The sequence below is a fragment of the Aquarana catesbeiana genome, linkage group LG02, assembly GCF_042186555.1.
Source record: "Aquarana catesbeiana isolate 2022-GZ linkage group LG02, ASM4218655v1, whole genome shotgun sequence".
Classification (NCBI taxonomy): Eukaryota; Metazoa; Chordata; class Amphibia; order Anura; family Ranidae; genus Aquarana; species Aquarana catesbeiana.
In genome coordinates this window covers 209,142,713-209,157,380 of record NC_133325.1, presented here as the reverse complement: position 1 = coordinate 209,157,380, position 14,668 = coordinate 209,142,713, and positions in this window count along the sequence as shown.

Here is a 14,668-nt window from a genome sequence, read left to right as displayed (position 1 = left end):
TTGTCCTTAGTAAATAACCCCAAATGTGTATTTTGATGAAAGCGCATCAAAGATTCCTTAAGCAGGGTTTTCCAAAAGCACTGCACCTAAAGTGCACACAAAATGTACAGGTGTAGACAGGGCCTTAGAATAATTTCTTAAAATTGGTGAATAAGAGATGTTTTAAGAATGATTATAGCTTCCATTAACACAGGATCTCATCTCTCCTTAAAGGCTGGAAGCTGCTTTAGAGTCATGCTTAGTGTGTAAGCATGTGTGCATAGGAGAGATCCTAAAAAAGATGTACAGGGAGTGGGGGCTGTTATGCTACTCCAGAGACATCATGAGGGAAGAAGAATAGATGTCAATAAAGAAACTGGGATATCAGATGATATCACATTGATGAAGTGGGGTGTCAGATGGTGACAGGTGAAAAGATTTAAAGTGGATGTAAACCCTCACTTATACCCAGTGAAACCGGCCGTGGTGTCCTTAACAACCGATGAGTCATCAGCTGTCAATGGGTTTCCCCGCTGACAGCTGAAAAAAAAAAATGCTGGTTTAAAAAAAAGAAAAAAAAACAGCATGAGGTCCCTCCTCTCCAGTCCATATCTTAACAACCAAAGAGTCATCAGCTGTCAGCGGGGTTCAGCTGAATGTAAAAAAAAGAATTGCCAGCAAAAAAACCTGCCAAAATAAAAATTAAAAAAAACAGCAAATCCGTAGCAGATCCTTATTGGGCATGTAGCCTGGCAGGTCAGGAAAGGGGGACGAGTGAACACCCCCCTCCTGAACTATACCAGGCCACATGCCCTCAACATAGATGGGTGGGTGTCTTGGGACTCTTCCCCCCACCCCAAAGCACCTTGTCCCCATGTTGATGGGGACAAGAACCTCATCCCCACAACCATGGCAGGTGGTTGTGGGGGTCTGTGGGTGGGGGGCTTATCGGAATCTGGAGGCCCCCAGATCCCGATCCCTTCCTATGTGAATGAGCATAGGCTACATAGTGCTCTTACCCATTCACCAAAGAAGTGTCAAAACATAATAAAAACACACACAGTTTTTGACAATTCCTTTATTAAAAAAAAAAAAAATAATGCCCCCCCAACGAAAATGTGGGCTGCGCTTGATGCGTTATTCAGGCACATTTTACAATGTGTTTTGCATTTTGAAACCCTTGTTTTTGCATGCAGTTTTCATGCATTTAGTATTTTGCATTATTTTAAATTCTCTTTAAACACTGTAAACACACTGTATATAGCCGGTTGCTAAGGAGCGATCCGGAAAGCCGGCCGCCGCGTCATCAGCTGTGACCTGGTTTCCCACTGACAGCTGAATGTAAAAAATAAATTGGCGGCAAAAAAAAATTGTGAAAAAAATGGCAAGGAGCCCCCCCCAGATCCTTACCAGGCCTTTTGGGTATGGTATAGATATGAAGGGGACCCCCACGTCCAAATGGAAAAAAAAATGGTCTAGGGTCCCCCTCAAAATCCATTCCAGACCCTTATCCGAGCATGTAGCCCAGCAGGTCTGGAAAGGGAGAGGATGAGTGAGCACCCCCCTCCTGAAACATACCAGGCCACATGCCCTCAACATGGGGGGTGCTTTGGGGAGGGGGGATTCTACCCCCCCACCCCAAAGCACCTTGTCCCCGTGTTGATGTGGACAAGGGCCTTTTCCCCACAACCCTGGCCGGTGATTGTGGGGGTCTGCGGGCAGGGGACTTATCAGAATCTGGAAGCTCCCTTTAAAAAAGGGGCCCCTGGACTCCGGCTCCCCTATGTGAATGCGTATGGGGTATATTGTACCTCTACTCATTCACCAAACAAAAGCAGTGTAGTGTTACAAAAAACAAGAGACGGTTTTTGACAAGTCCTTTATTAACCACTTCCCGCCCGCCTTATAGCAATACACATAATTATACAGAAGGTCCTCCCTCTTCTCTCCATACAATAATACCACCCTTAAAACTAGACAAAACTTTACACCATTACTTACTCCTGTTTTCTTTTTTTTAATACATTTTTTTATTAAAGATGTTTAAGTTTTTCAATGCAAGGAAAACATATATAAGCACATTCAACAAGAACAGTAACATATGAATAAATAAATAACAGAAAAAATAAAAATGTTCACAGTATTGGCAATGAGATGAAACAACATAGAGTTATGATAAACATAACATATCATGAGATAACAAGATGGATGTTGAAGTAACATACTGTACTGTTGGGAAATGGGAAGGAAAGAGGGGTGGGATGGAAGTGAAACCTCTAATCCAAACCGGGAGGATACAAAGGTCTATATTATAAGACTGGGGTGATTAAACTCAAGCTGTAGGTGCATTTACAATGAGTTGCACCAGTCCAAAACTGTATTTTAGGGGCATGGCAGCCCACTTTTGTTTAAAAGCAAGTCAAAGTTCTCACCATCACTGCTGCAAAGACAGCTTTATTGCTCCAAGTACCTCTGCAGGCTCTTCCTGACCATCAAAACATTTTGGTCTTCCTGACCATAAAACACATCCCAGTGGTATGCATAGATGCTGAATTTTAGCTCTGCATCTTTCCTTGCAGCTCCCTAGCTGCGCTTGTCCCTCCTGGACTCTCTCTACAGCTTCCTGGCTGCTCCCATCCCAAATGGACTTCCTCTCAGCCTTGGGCCTTCCTGTGTCCCAAGCTGACCTTGATGCACAGCAGCATCTCACACGACTCTCCTCAGACACACTGACCTCCCTCAGGAGGGTGGGCCCTGAGCTCTAACTCTGCCTCTATTATGAAGCCAGCACACACCTGAGCCATCAGTGTGCTTGCTTCTCTCAATATCTGGCGTAAACCACCAATTTACAGAGTAGCATGGGGTCACCCTGCTAAATATCGACCTTGTTTTGAACCGGAGGGAGGAACACATAAACCTGTCACTATGCATGGGACACATCTATGCCAGCCATTAGCTGTGTAGATCCAACTTTTTTTCCAGGTACGTTTCAACAAATACTTTACCTTGGCACCTCTGTGTCCACTATCGGCAACAGGAATCCTAGCCTGTCCAACCTCTTTCTAAAGGGTCACTCCACCCACATCTTTTTCCAGGTGTGCTTCTACAAGCACTTCATCTTGAACCGTGGGCTCCCACTAATCTCTCTACTATCCATCTATCTTATGGCCTCAGGATCCTATATTTCTTTTTATCTATACCAGACTTACTCTCCCAGGACTGTAGGGGGCCTACCTTTATGTCACATGTCAGGGACTGTCCTCTTTCATTACCTGGCTCTGTGTGGTTACCTTTGGCAACCAAACCATCTAAAATTAACACCACATCCTTTTATTTAACCTCAACATTACACATATCATTATCATCATCAGCATCACCCGGAACTCTTGTCCCATTGTTTGCTAGGACAGTGTCTGTGGAGGGACCATATACAAGCCACTCCCTATGGGACCTTCCCAAAGTTTCACATCACCCCCTGTTGTCCAACACTCCATAAGCATTCTAAAAGTGACTGTTCTACCAACTGACCTTTTCCAACATATTTTTGTACACAAGTTTCTTTAACCATTTCTTTGTCCTCTGGTACTTCAACAAACACCTCCAACCTGTCAAACAGTGCTCTGGAGTGCCTCTCATAACCAACATCAGTAGGAAACAACCCAGCACACTGTGAGACGACATTCAACATTAGTTTATGCACTTTCCTGTTACGGTTGCCAATACTGTTATTTCATGTCAGAGTGTCTGCAGGTACCTTAATCTGCACCCCTTTTCCAGTGATGGACAGAATTCCTGCTACTGCCTCGTCTTTTCTGGGCCCTTTCTTCACATGAGGTCTAGCGGGTGAGACAGTATACACGCCATGTACCAACCAATGCTCAGCCGAACCTCGGACCACACCAGTAGGAATCCATCCCATCACACCATTAGACAGAGAGACTTCTAACTTGTCTGTCTTTTCTTAATGCTCTAGCATTTCTCTCAAATACCTTCCACACATAATAGCCACTGAGAGCACTCTCACAAAAAACTGTGAGACCACTTTCCACACAAGTAACCAACATTGCAGTAACGACTGAGTAGCATGGGGTCACCCTGCTACAATATATAAAGACATCATATGAGTGATGAACAGAAGGAAGTTAGTGTTTTAGTAATAAGGGCTCCCTGAAGGGGAAAGGGAAGAGTCTGTCAGGATATGATAGTATTTGTCAGAATGGGAGAAATTCTTCCAGCTGGACCATATATTGTTATATTTTTTGGTTGTATTTTTGAGAAAACTGGTAAGATTTTCCATATGTTCGATATCATAAATTTGATGGAACCACTGCCATATGGTGGGTGATGAGGAGGAAGAGGTTTTCCAAAGAGCTGAGATGCAGGTTTGGGCTGCATTTACTAAATTATTAAGGAATTTGTGTATGTTTTAAGAGGAATGTCATTATGATGTAGGAGGAAAAAACTTGGGTATTTAGGAATAAAATGATCAGTAAATTTCTGAGTAATGGTATAGGTCCAGAAATCATCAAGACAGGGACAAGCCCAATGGATGTGTAATAGTTTAGCCTGTGGGGTATTGCATCGCCAGCAGGAATCTGAAACAAGTGGGTAGATTGAATTTATTAAGTTAGTAGTACGGTACCAACAAGAGAAAAATTCATAATTAAAGAAATGTAATTCCTGGTATTGATTACTTATAGATGAGCGAGTCGATAATAAAGTATTTGAGATCTAGCCTTAGGTGTAAATGTAATGTTCAGAACCTGTTCTTATTTATCTACTGTATAAATCTAGGAGATTGTTGTAATGAATCAGAAAGTAAGAGTTTATAGGAGAAGGAAAAGGCATAGGGAAAAGGGCCTTTGCCCAACATGTTTGTTCAATTGTTGTAAGTGAGCAAGCGTCCAAATGAATCTGCATTTGGCAAAGAGCGTACAAAATTTAAAGGTTTTGTAGAGGTCCAATTGAAGAGAAAGAGAGGTCAGATGACAATTGATCAGCTGACAACCAACCTGAGTTTTGTATAAATTGGAATGCAAGATATTTATCCTTAGCTATTAATATACGACAAGTTTTATTTTGTCTACCTTGGGTGAATTTAGGATGGTCTAAAATTTGAAGCTCCCATTTGGCGAGCGATTGGCACCCATTCTTTTGGGGAATGTACAACCAATCGCTCACCAAATGGGAGCCCTAAAGAATTAAGTCCTGGCTGTGGCAAATGGGAATTTTTTTCTACATCAAATAATTGTTAATATGGAGCCTGTATCAAGCCCTCTGTTTATGTGTTCTAAAGAACATACATGCATTAATGCATCTAGGTGTCCCATTGTGGACAGTGATCGGTCTGCCATCCTTTTGCCCCTTTTTAAGATGGCGCTAAGGGCGCCTACAGCCTCTACAGGTTATCAGCTTGATACGCATGCGCACTAGACATTATGAACGGTGCTGACGTCGGGTCGACGTCGCAACGTTCACCCATGATGCTGTAATGCAGGCATTCTCAATTAAGCGTCCGCATCCCGGCGGTGAGGTCAGATGCCGCCGGGATGGGGGTTATATAAAGGCGGAACCACACACCGCACACTGCTCTGCTACCGGCACCTCTTCATAAGGTGGGCACGGTCTGTCTTCAAGCCCAGTACGCCGAACTGATGCTTTACAAGTAAGTGCTATATCTGCAGCCTTGTCAGTCTTGACAACAGCTGCATTTACTAAGCCGTTTTTGATTACTTTTTCATCTCTTTTCAGAAATTGTTGCTGAGAGGGGATTTCTCCCTCTGCACAACCAATTATAGTCTCCATTACTGGTGACCTTACTATACATTGATCTACCCTGGTCATTATTGTCCACTTCTGATGGGAGGCTGTCTTATTCTCAAGCCCTCATAAAATTGGTTTCTATTGAAGGTAATGAATTCATATAACTTATGGACCAAATTGAATGCATTTTGCATTCATGCTTAGACTAATTGTCAAAAATTTATTTTGTATTGTTTAAGGACTGCTTTAAAACTTTATATTCCCCTGTGGTCATATCAAGACAAGGGAACCCTTTATGTATGAGAGCCCATTTTTTGGAGAATCGTTAGCAGTTTATCAGCTATCTCAAGTTCTATGTACTGTTGGTGCATTACAGCCTGGTAAGATATATAAAGCAAAAAACTCTTAACTTGTTTTCCTTTCTATATACATTTGTTATAAAACTAAATGATCGTCTTTGTACCATCTGATTTGAACAATATTTGGTTGATATTATGTATTGTCAACCAATATGTTATAATAATTTTTATATTTCCATGATGATGCATGTATTCACTGTTATATATCTTCTCATTGTTTAGAGTCTACTACAATTTTTGCCATAAAACTCCTGAAGAAGCTCGTATTAGAGCGAAACATGTCGAGCGGCAAATTGTCACAAAATCATTTAAGTAGCTCTATGTTGTTGTGCCTTTAATGTGCTTTTTTTGGGGATTTACCACTTTTTGTATGACATTCTTATGATGATGTCTCATTTGTTGGAGACATAGGTTTTTAATTCATGATTGTTCTAATAAAAGTATAGATATTTTTAAAAAATGATTGTACAGATTCACTGACTTTCAAGTATATTGTTTATCTAAATAGCACCTTAAAAGTCCCTGGGGTATATGTTTTAATACCCCTCCCCCGGCAAAATTTGCCTTTCCATTTGTACATGAAATACTATGGCGGGAATAAGCGGGGGTGTGCATTTTAAGGTACGTGATTAGAGTTAGAGGCTCTAATAATCTTCAAAATAGGGAGGGCTCAGGGCGCAGAGCACTACGTCCCGATCCCACCCTGTTGTGTGACATAGAAAATACATTTTCGCTATTTTCACACTAACGTTCCTTCCTGCCAATTAGCGGGCAGGTCAGTGAGACCTGTCTCCTGATTGGCCAAAGCATTAGGCAATCCTATTGGATGCCTAACACTTTGGTGGAAGAGGAGACATGGCGGAGGAAACCTGAGGAGCCGAGCGGACACAGGAGCTGCAGCCGCTGCTTCCCGCCAAGGAGGAGAGCCCCATCACTCCAGGAGAGGAGCAGAGCCCTGCCACATGAGCGGTAAGTGCCACCGGACTGGCCACGGGGGGGTTAGTGAATGAAGTGACAGCCAAGCTGGGGGATGCGCCTGGCTGCATTTGATAGGCACAAGTGGCTGCAAATACTGGGCACAAGTGGCTGCATATGATGGGCACAAATAGCTGCATATGATGGGCATACGTGGCTGTATTTGATGGGCACAAGTGGCTGCATTTGACGGGCACAAGTGGCTGCATTTGACGGGCACAAATGGCTGCATATGATGGGCACAAGTGACTGCATATGATGGGGCACAGTGGCTGCATATGATGGGCACAGTGAATGCATATGATGGGCACAAGTGGCTGCATTTGATGGGCACAGTGGCTGCATAAGATGGGCACAAGTGGCTGCATATGATGGGCACAAGTGGCTGCATATGATGGGCACAGTGGCTGCATTTGATGGGCACAATGGCTGCATATGATGGGCACAAGTGGGTGCATATGATGGGCACAAGTGGCTGCATATGAAGGGCACAAGTGGCTGCATATGATGGGGCACAGTGGCTGCATATGAAGGGCACAAGTTGCTGCATATGATGGGGCACAGTGGCTGCATATGATGGGCACAAGTGGCTGCATATGATGGGCACAAGTGGCTGCATATGATGGACACAAATGGCTGCATATGATGGGTACAGTGGCTGCATGTGATGGGCACAAGTGGCTGCACAGGATGGGCACAAGTGACTGCATATGAAGGGCACAAGTGGCTGCATATGATGGGGCACAGTGGCTGCATATGATGGGCACAAGTGGCTGCATATGATGGGACACAGTGGCTGCATGTGATGGCACAAGTGGCTGCATATGATGGGCACAAGTGGCTGCATGTGATGGGCACAAGTGGCTGCATATGATGGGGCATGGTGACAGCATATGATGAGCACAAGTGGCTGCATATGATAGGCACAAGTGGCTGCATATGATGGGCACAAGTGGCTGCATATGATGGGCACAAGTGGCTGCATATGAAGGGCACAAGTGGCTACATATGATGGGACACAGTAGCTGCATGTGATGGGCACAAGTGGCTGCATATGATGGGCACAAGTGGCTGCATATGATGGGTACAAGTGGCTGCATATGATGGGCACAGGTGGCTGCATATGATGGGCACACATGGCTGCATATGATGGGCACAATGGCTGCATATGATGGGCACAACGGCTGCAATTGATGGGCACAGTGGCTGCATTTTATGGGCACAGTGGCTGCAATTGATGGGGGTTCAGTATTTTTCAGTTTGTTTGTGCCACCCCAAAAATTTTGAGCACCAACCGCCACTGGGTTCTAATGTTAATATGAAAATAGGTGGTGACAGAGGACATTCCTCTCAAGTTCCATTTGTTAAAAAAAAAGAGGGGGAAAGAATACCATTCACTCAAACTTGTGCAGAGGGATTTGAATAGAGGTTATCCAGAGGGAATCCTGGATTGCATACTGTACATGGACCTAAGACTATAACCTCTAAAGTGAGACTCATGAAAGTCCAATCGACCCTATAGAAGGCTTTTTCTGCATCTGTAGAAAGGATAAAAGTGTGATCAGTCTTCAAAAGTGCTGAGTGTATAACATTGCTAGCATGAATTGTTCCATCTCTAGCTTCTTTAGTTGGAATATATTCCATTTGGTCTAGGTTGATACGTTTCTGGAGATGTGGTATAAGTCGTAATGCAAGTATTTTTGCAAATAATTTAATGTCTATGTTAAGTAATGAAATGGGTCTGTAATTGCAAAATAATGTAGGATCTTTTCCTTCCTTGGGTATCACTGTTATAAACGCCGATAAAGCCATTGGAAAAGTAAAGGGCAGTTAATGAAGAGAATGAAATGCTTTGATAAAGTGAGGAGCTAAGAGTGGTAAGAATTGTTTGTAATATGAAAGTGTGAAGCCATCTGATCCAGGAGCTTTCCCAGATGAAGTTTTTTTAATAGCCTAAGCCAGTTCTGAATCTGTAAACGGTGTATCCAAGAGAGAGAATGTGATAGTTGACAAGGAAGGGAGACCTGATTGAGAAAGACATATTTTCATACGATCTTCATTTAATTGTAATTGTTGACCAGGACCTCGAGTGTTTAGATTATATAGGGAAGAGTAGTATTTTTTAAAAGTTTCAGCTATTTCTGTTGTATATATTTTCTTAGAGCCATCTTGAGAAGAAATCATAGATATAAGTTTTAGCTAAGGAAAAAAAGAAAGGAAAGCGCCACCTATGTGTAGCAGTTAAAAGTTAATTTATTGCACATACAGTAGATTAAAAGCAACTCACAAGATAGTGTTGCAAGGTAAATGGAAGATATGTCTGTGCTACTAATAATGAATAACTGTGTGATTAAATAATTAAGGTTGCTGCTAGACACCAACTGTTATTAGCAGGAAAAGTGAAAAAATATTAAAAAGATGAAGTGCTACCTCAACACCACACACATATAATGCTTGACTAGCAGTATAGATATTAAGTGCACAGCAGTGGCTCCCAGTGGGAGTAATAAATATGCCACTTATAACTTTAAATAAACAAAACAAAGTCCATATGATAAGTGCAATCTTCTTGTTAACAGGTGCAATCCGCAAGATATCCAACCATGAATAGATAAGTAAGTGATAAACACGAAGTAGACCCTCCACCAGTCACACTATGTGCTCTCCTCCCAGAATGGCCCCAAATTAGGCCTAGTAGCACCTTCCCCTCTTGGGGTCACAATACGAGATGTCTTTTTAGGCTTCCATCAGTGGGCTCCTGCAAGTGTGGTCTCTCATAGGTGATGTCAACATATGGGTAAAGGAACTAACATAGTGTAATACTGTAAACTTAATTTATTAAAAAACATACAACTGTTCCATTCACATTTAAGAATGCCCTGCTGCCCTCATGGGAGATTGTAGCTTCCTAGGATAAACCAATGATGTCATAAGCCCCGCCCTGAGGCGTTTCATCACCACACATGTGACTTTATCAAAGGGTATGTTTTTTAATATACATAACAAATACAAAAGAGTAGTCTTAGGAAGCAGCATGAAGAGAAAAGAAATGGCTCAGAATGAATACCAAGTGCGGGTCCAAAATAAGAAAGCTTGAAATTTAATGAGGAAGGGAAAGTAAGTTAAGGGAAAACTCTATTCTCAGAATAACAAACTTTAGTCAAGTTTAAAGAGTAATAGTCTACCATTGTCTATCAGATACATCAAGACAGAGGAAGTTAGGGGATAAGAGGACTTAGAAGGATATAATATATACACAGTAAATGTTTTAAATATAATAGGTAACAATAGTCTGAGTATTATGGCAAACTGCACCCTGTTTACACCAACTCCTATTTTACTGTACTCTATTGAAGACAAACAGACAGGGGAATTCTGGAGAAATGTTTCAGGTGAAGGCTCCCCACCATAATTGACTACTCGGTTGAATAATGGTGACTCTGAAGAAGTGGAGAACTTTAACTAAGATTTGAGAAACCATCAATGGGATAGCCATTGCTAAAAATCATTAGAAGTGTCTGGGATATTGGGCAGGATGATAAGATGTCTGGCACCAAGTACAGGACCACCCTAGGAGTAAACCAATTTCACTTTAACAAATACTTTAAATATACAGATAAGTAACAATAGTCTGAAAAAACCCTTATTATACTATATGATAAAGTATTATATAGAATGAATAAAATATAGAATAAAATAATATATCATAGAACAATGTTTCAACTAGAGATGGGTGAGCTGTTCGGGCCGAGCATTGGTTCAGCCCCGAACAGAGCCCATTTGGTTGTTTGCCGAGCACCCGAATTTGCGCGCTGCACAGTGCATCCTAGGGCCCTGATTGGCTGAAGCAATGCACCTGGCCACTAATCAGGTGCAAGGCTTTGTCCAGTTATGGCACAGAGCCCTGATTGCACAAAGTCATGATGACTTTACCCAATCATGGCTCAGTGCTCATGGTCCAACCCCACACTATAAAAGGTTCCTTCCCACAGAAACCTTTTGTGGTGTGTTGTTGGGGATAGGTAGAATAGGGCTCAGTAATAGCTAGTTAGTGTTATTGTGACTGAGTGTAGAGTGTCATTGTAGTGTTAGTGTAGTGTCAGTGTAGTGTGAGTACAGTGTAGTGTTAGTGTAGTGTCAGTGTAGTGTGAGTATAGTGTAGTGTGTCAGTGTAGTGTGAGTGAGTGCAGTGTTTAACAGCATTGCATTTAGTGCTGTATACAGTGCTGTATACACAATTTTTATTTTTTTTAGTTTTTCAATTTGTGTCAGCGGCAGTCCCCATTTGTACACAGTTTATAGTGCACCAAGCACCACATTTAATTTTTTTTTTGTTTTATTATTGTTGTTGTTCCTCTGCCCCCTTTTTTAAATTGTCAGCAGCAATTGGTCTTATTGCAGCGCTGGTGTTCCCCCCCTTTTTATTAATAAATATATATATTTTTTAGTTTTTCAATTTGTGACAGTCCCCAATTGTGCACAGTTTATAGTGCACCAAACACCACTTTTTATTAAATAAAGTGCATACAATCACCCATATCCTATTATCTAATAAATTTGTGTAAAAAGCTTCCCCCTTATCATGTCTGGGATGCCAACAAGGAGAGGCAAATGTTCCCATGGCACTATGAGGGGGCCAGCAGCGTCTGTGTCCACATGCAAAGGTGGATATGGTCTGTCCTCAGCCAGGGCACGTTTGTCTTTTTTTACTGATGTTAGACGTGTTATCCAGCCACAGCACAGAGAGGAGGCGGCGGACTGGCATACTAAACCATATCACAGCTGCCAGAGTGGCCTATGTCCTTGTCCACAGCTACTCCTGCCTAATTTTTCGGCACCTGTGTAGAGTTCAATCCTTCATTTGCCAAGATGATCTGTGAAGGTGTCACCAACAACCAAGGCCCAATTTTTCTGCACCTGTGTGACATAATTTATAAGAGCAGAGTCCAATCCGGCATTTTTCAAGGATAACTGCGAAGGGTTATGATGTGAAGGCACTGCCAACACCCAAGGCCCAATTTTTCTGCACTTGTTACTTCTATCCAATGTCTGCAAAAGAGACAGTAGACTTTATCTAAAACAAAATTGTTAATCTTGGCTTGAGTGTACTATAATTTGACTTCTTCACATAAGGCTTGCTCACTGTAGTGCAAAACATTGTTATTTCTATCCAAAGTCCACCAAAGATAAAAAATCAATATCCACAAAAATGAAGTGTTATTTTCAGTGTAGGTAGGAGATCAAAGGGAATGTGAGTATGGCCACAATTGGTGTCATATTATTAAATGGGTTTATTTATGGGGAAAAATATTAAAAATAAAGTCTGCAAACCTCTCTAGTCTGGAATTATCCTTATCAGTCTGTGAATAGAGACCCACATGAAGCAGACAAAGTAAAAAAAAAACAGGCTCTAAGGAGAGTTTTTCAAGACATTAAAATAGGTTGAGTCACATATGTACAGTAAACACAAATACAAGACAAAAGTATGACAGGTCCACTAATGACACCTCCACCGTATATGTTAATAATACAGACCTGAAGCCATTCACCCAGGTAAGGTGTTGCTGACATAGCCAAGCAAACTGGACCAAAAGAAAAGATGGGGGAGACCTCAGATGAGAGAACCCCCAGAGATAAAGCAGCTACTAAGGCAGAAAAGGGCAATACTAGAGTCTGGTAAAAATGTACAAAAGTCTATTCAAAGTAAAGAATAAAAACATTGCTCAAAATACTGAGAATTAAATTATATCTACATTGGTTATGGTTTTTTGGGTCCCACACTGCTGGGATGGAGTGTGGTACTTAGTGTGGTACTCCATCCCAGCAGTGTGGCTACGGCAGCAACACCTTACCTGGGTGAATGGCATTGGGTCTGTATTAATTAACATGTATGGTAGAGGTGCCATCAGTGGACCTGTCATCCTGTCGTGTATTTTGAGCAATGTTTTTATTCTTTACTTTGAATAAACTTTTGTACATTTTTACCAGACTCTAGAATTGCCCTTCGCTGCCTTAGTAGCCACTTTATCTCTCGGGGTTCTCTCATCCGAGGTCTCCCCATATTTTCTTTTGGTCACATATGTATGGTGCCTTGAAAGAATATTCCCCTTGAAATTTTCCACATTTTGTCATGTTACAACCAAAAACTTAAATGTATTTTATTGGGATTTTATGAGATAGACCAACACAAAGTGGCACATAATTGTGAAGTGGAAGGACAATGGTAAATGATTTTCAAAATTTTTTACAAATAAATGTCTGAAATGTATGGCGTGCATTTGTATTCAGAACCCCTAAGTCAATACTTTGTACAACCACCTTTTAGAGAGTAAAATTTTTGCCCTTTCTTCTTTGCAAAATAGCTCAAGCTCTGTCAGATTGGATGGTGAGTGTCTATGAACAGGAATTTTCAAGTTTTGCCACAGATTTTCAATTGGATTTAGGTCTGGACTTTGAAGGGGGCCATTTGAACACATGACTATGCTTTGATCTAAACCATTCCATTGTAGCTCTGGCTGTATGTTTAGGGTTGTTGTCCTGCTGAAAGGTGAACCTCCACCCGAAATCTCAAGTCTTTTGCAGACTCTAACAGGTTTTCTTCTAAGATTGCCCCTGTATGTGCAATAAAACCTCTGAGGGCTTCGCAGAACAGCTGTATTTATACTGAGATTAAATTACACACAGGTGGACTTTATTTACTAATTAGATGACTTCTGAAGGCAACTGGTTCCACTAGATTTTAGTTAGGGTTATCAGAGTAAAGGGAGCTGAATACACCACATTTTTCAAATATTTATTTGTAAAAAGTTTTGAAAACCATTTATCATTTTCCTTCCACTTAACAGTTATGCGCCATTTTGTGTTGGTCTATAAAATCCCAATAAAATACAATTACATTTTTGGTTGTAACATGACAAAATGTGGAAAATTTCAAGGGGTATGAATACTTTCCCAAGGCACTGTATATGTATAATAAGGAGTGGCTGACAGGTATTGGTAATCTCAAAGAGAGAAGATCTTTCAGCAAAAAACAAAATGGCACGTTTTGAGTTTGCAAAAAGTAATGTGGTAGACTCCCAAAATGTATGGCGGAAGGTGCTGATGAGACTAAAATTGAACTTTTTGGCCATCAAAGAAAACGCTATGTCTGGCGCAAACCCAACACATCACTCAAAGAACACCATCCCCACAGTGAAAAATGGTGTTGGCAGCATCATGCTGTGGGGATGTTTTTCAGCAGTCAGGACTGGGAAACTGATCAGAATTGAGGGAAAGATGGATGGTGCTAAATACAGGGATATTCTTAAACAAAACCTATACCACTCTGTGTGTGATTTGAGGCTAGGACGGAGGTTCACCTTCCAGCAGGACAATGGCCCCATACACACTGCTAAAGCAACACTTGAGTGGTTTAAGGGGAAACATGTAAATGTGTTGGAATGGCCTAGTCAAAGCCCAGACCTCAATCCAATAGAAAATCTGTGGTCAGACTTATGCTATGTACACATGATAAGATTTTCCGACAACAAAACCATATATTTTTTTCTGAAGGATGTTGGCTCAATTCTGTCTTGCATGTACACGGTCACACA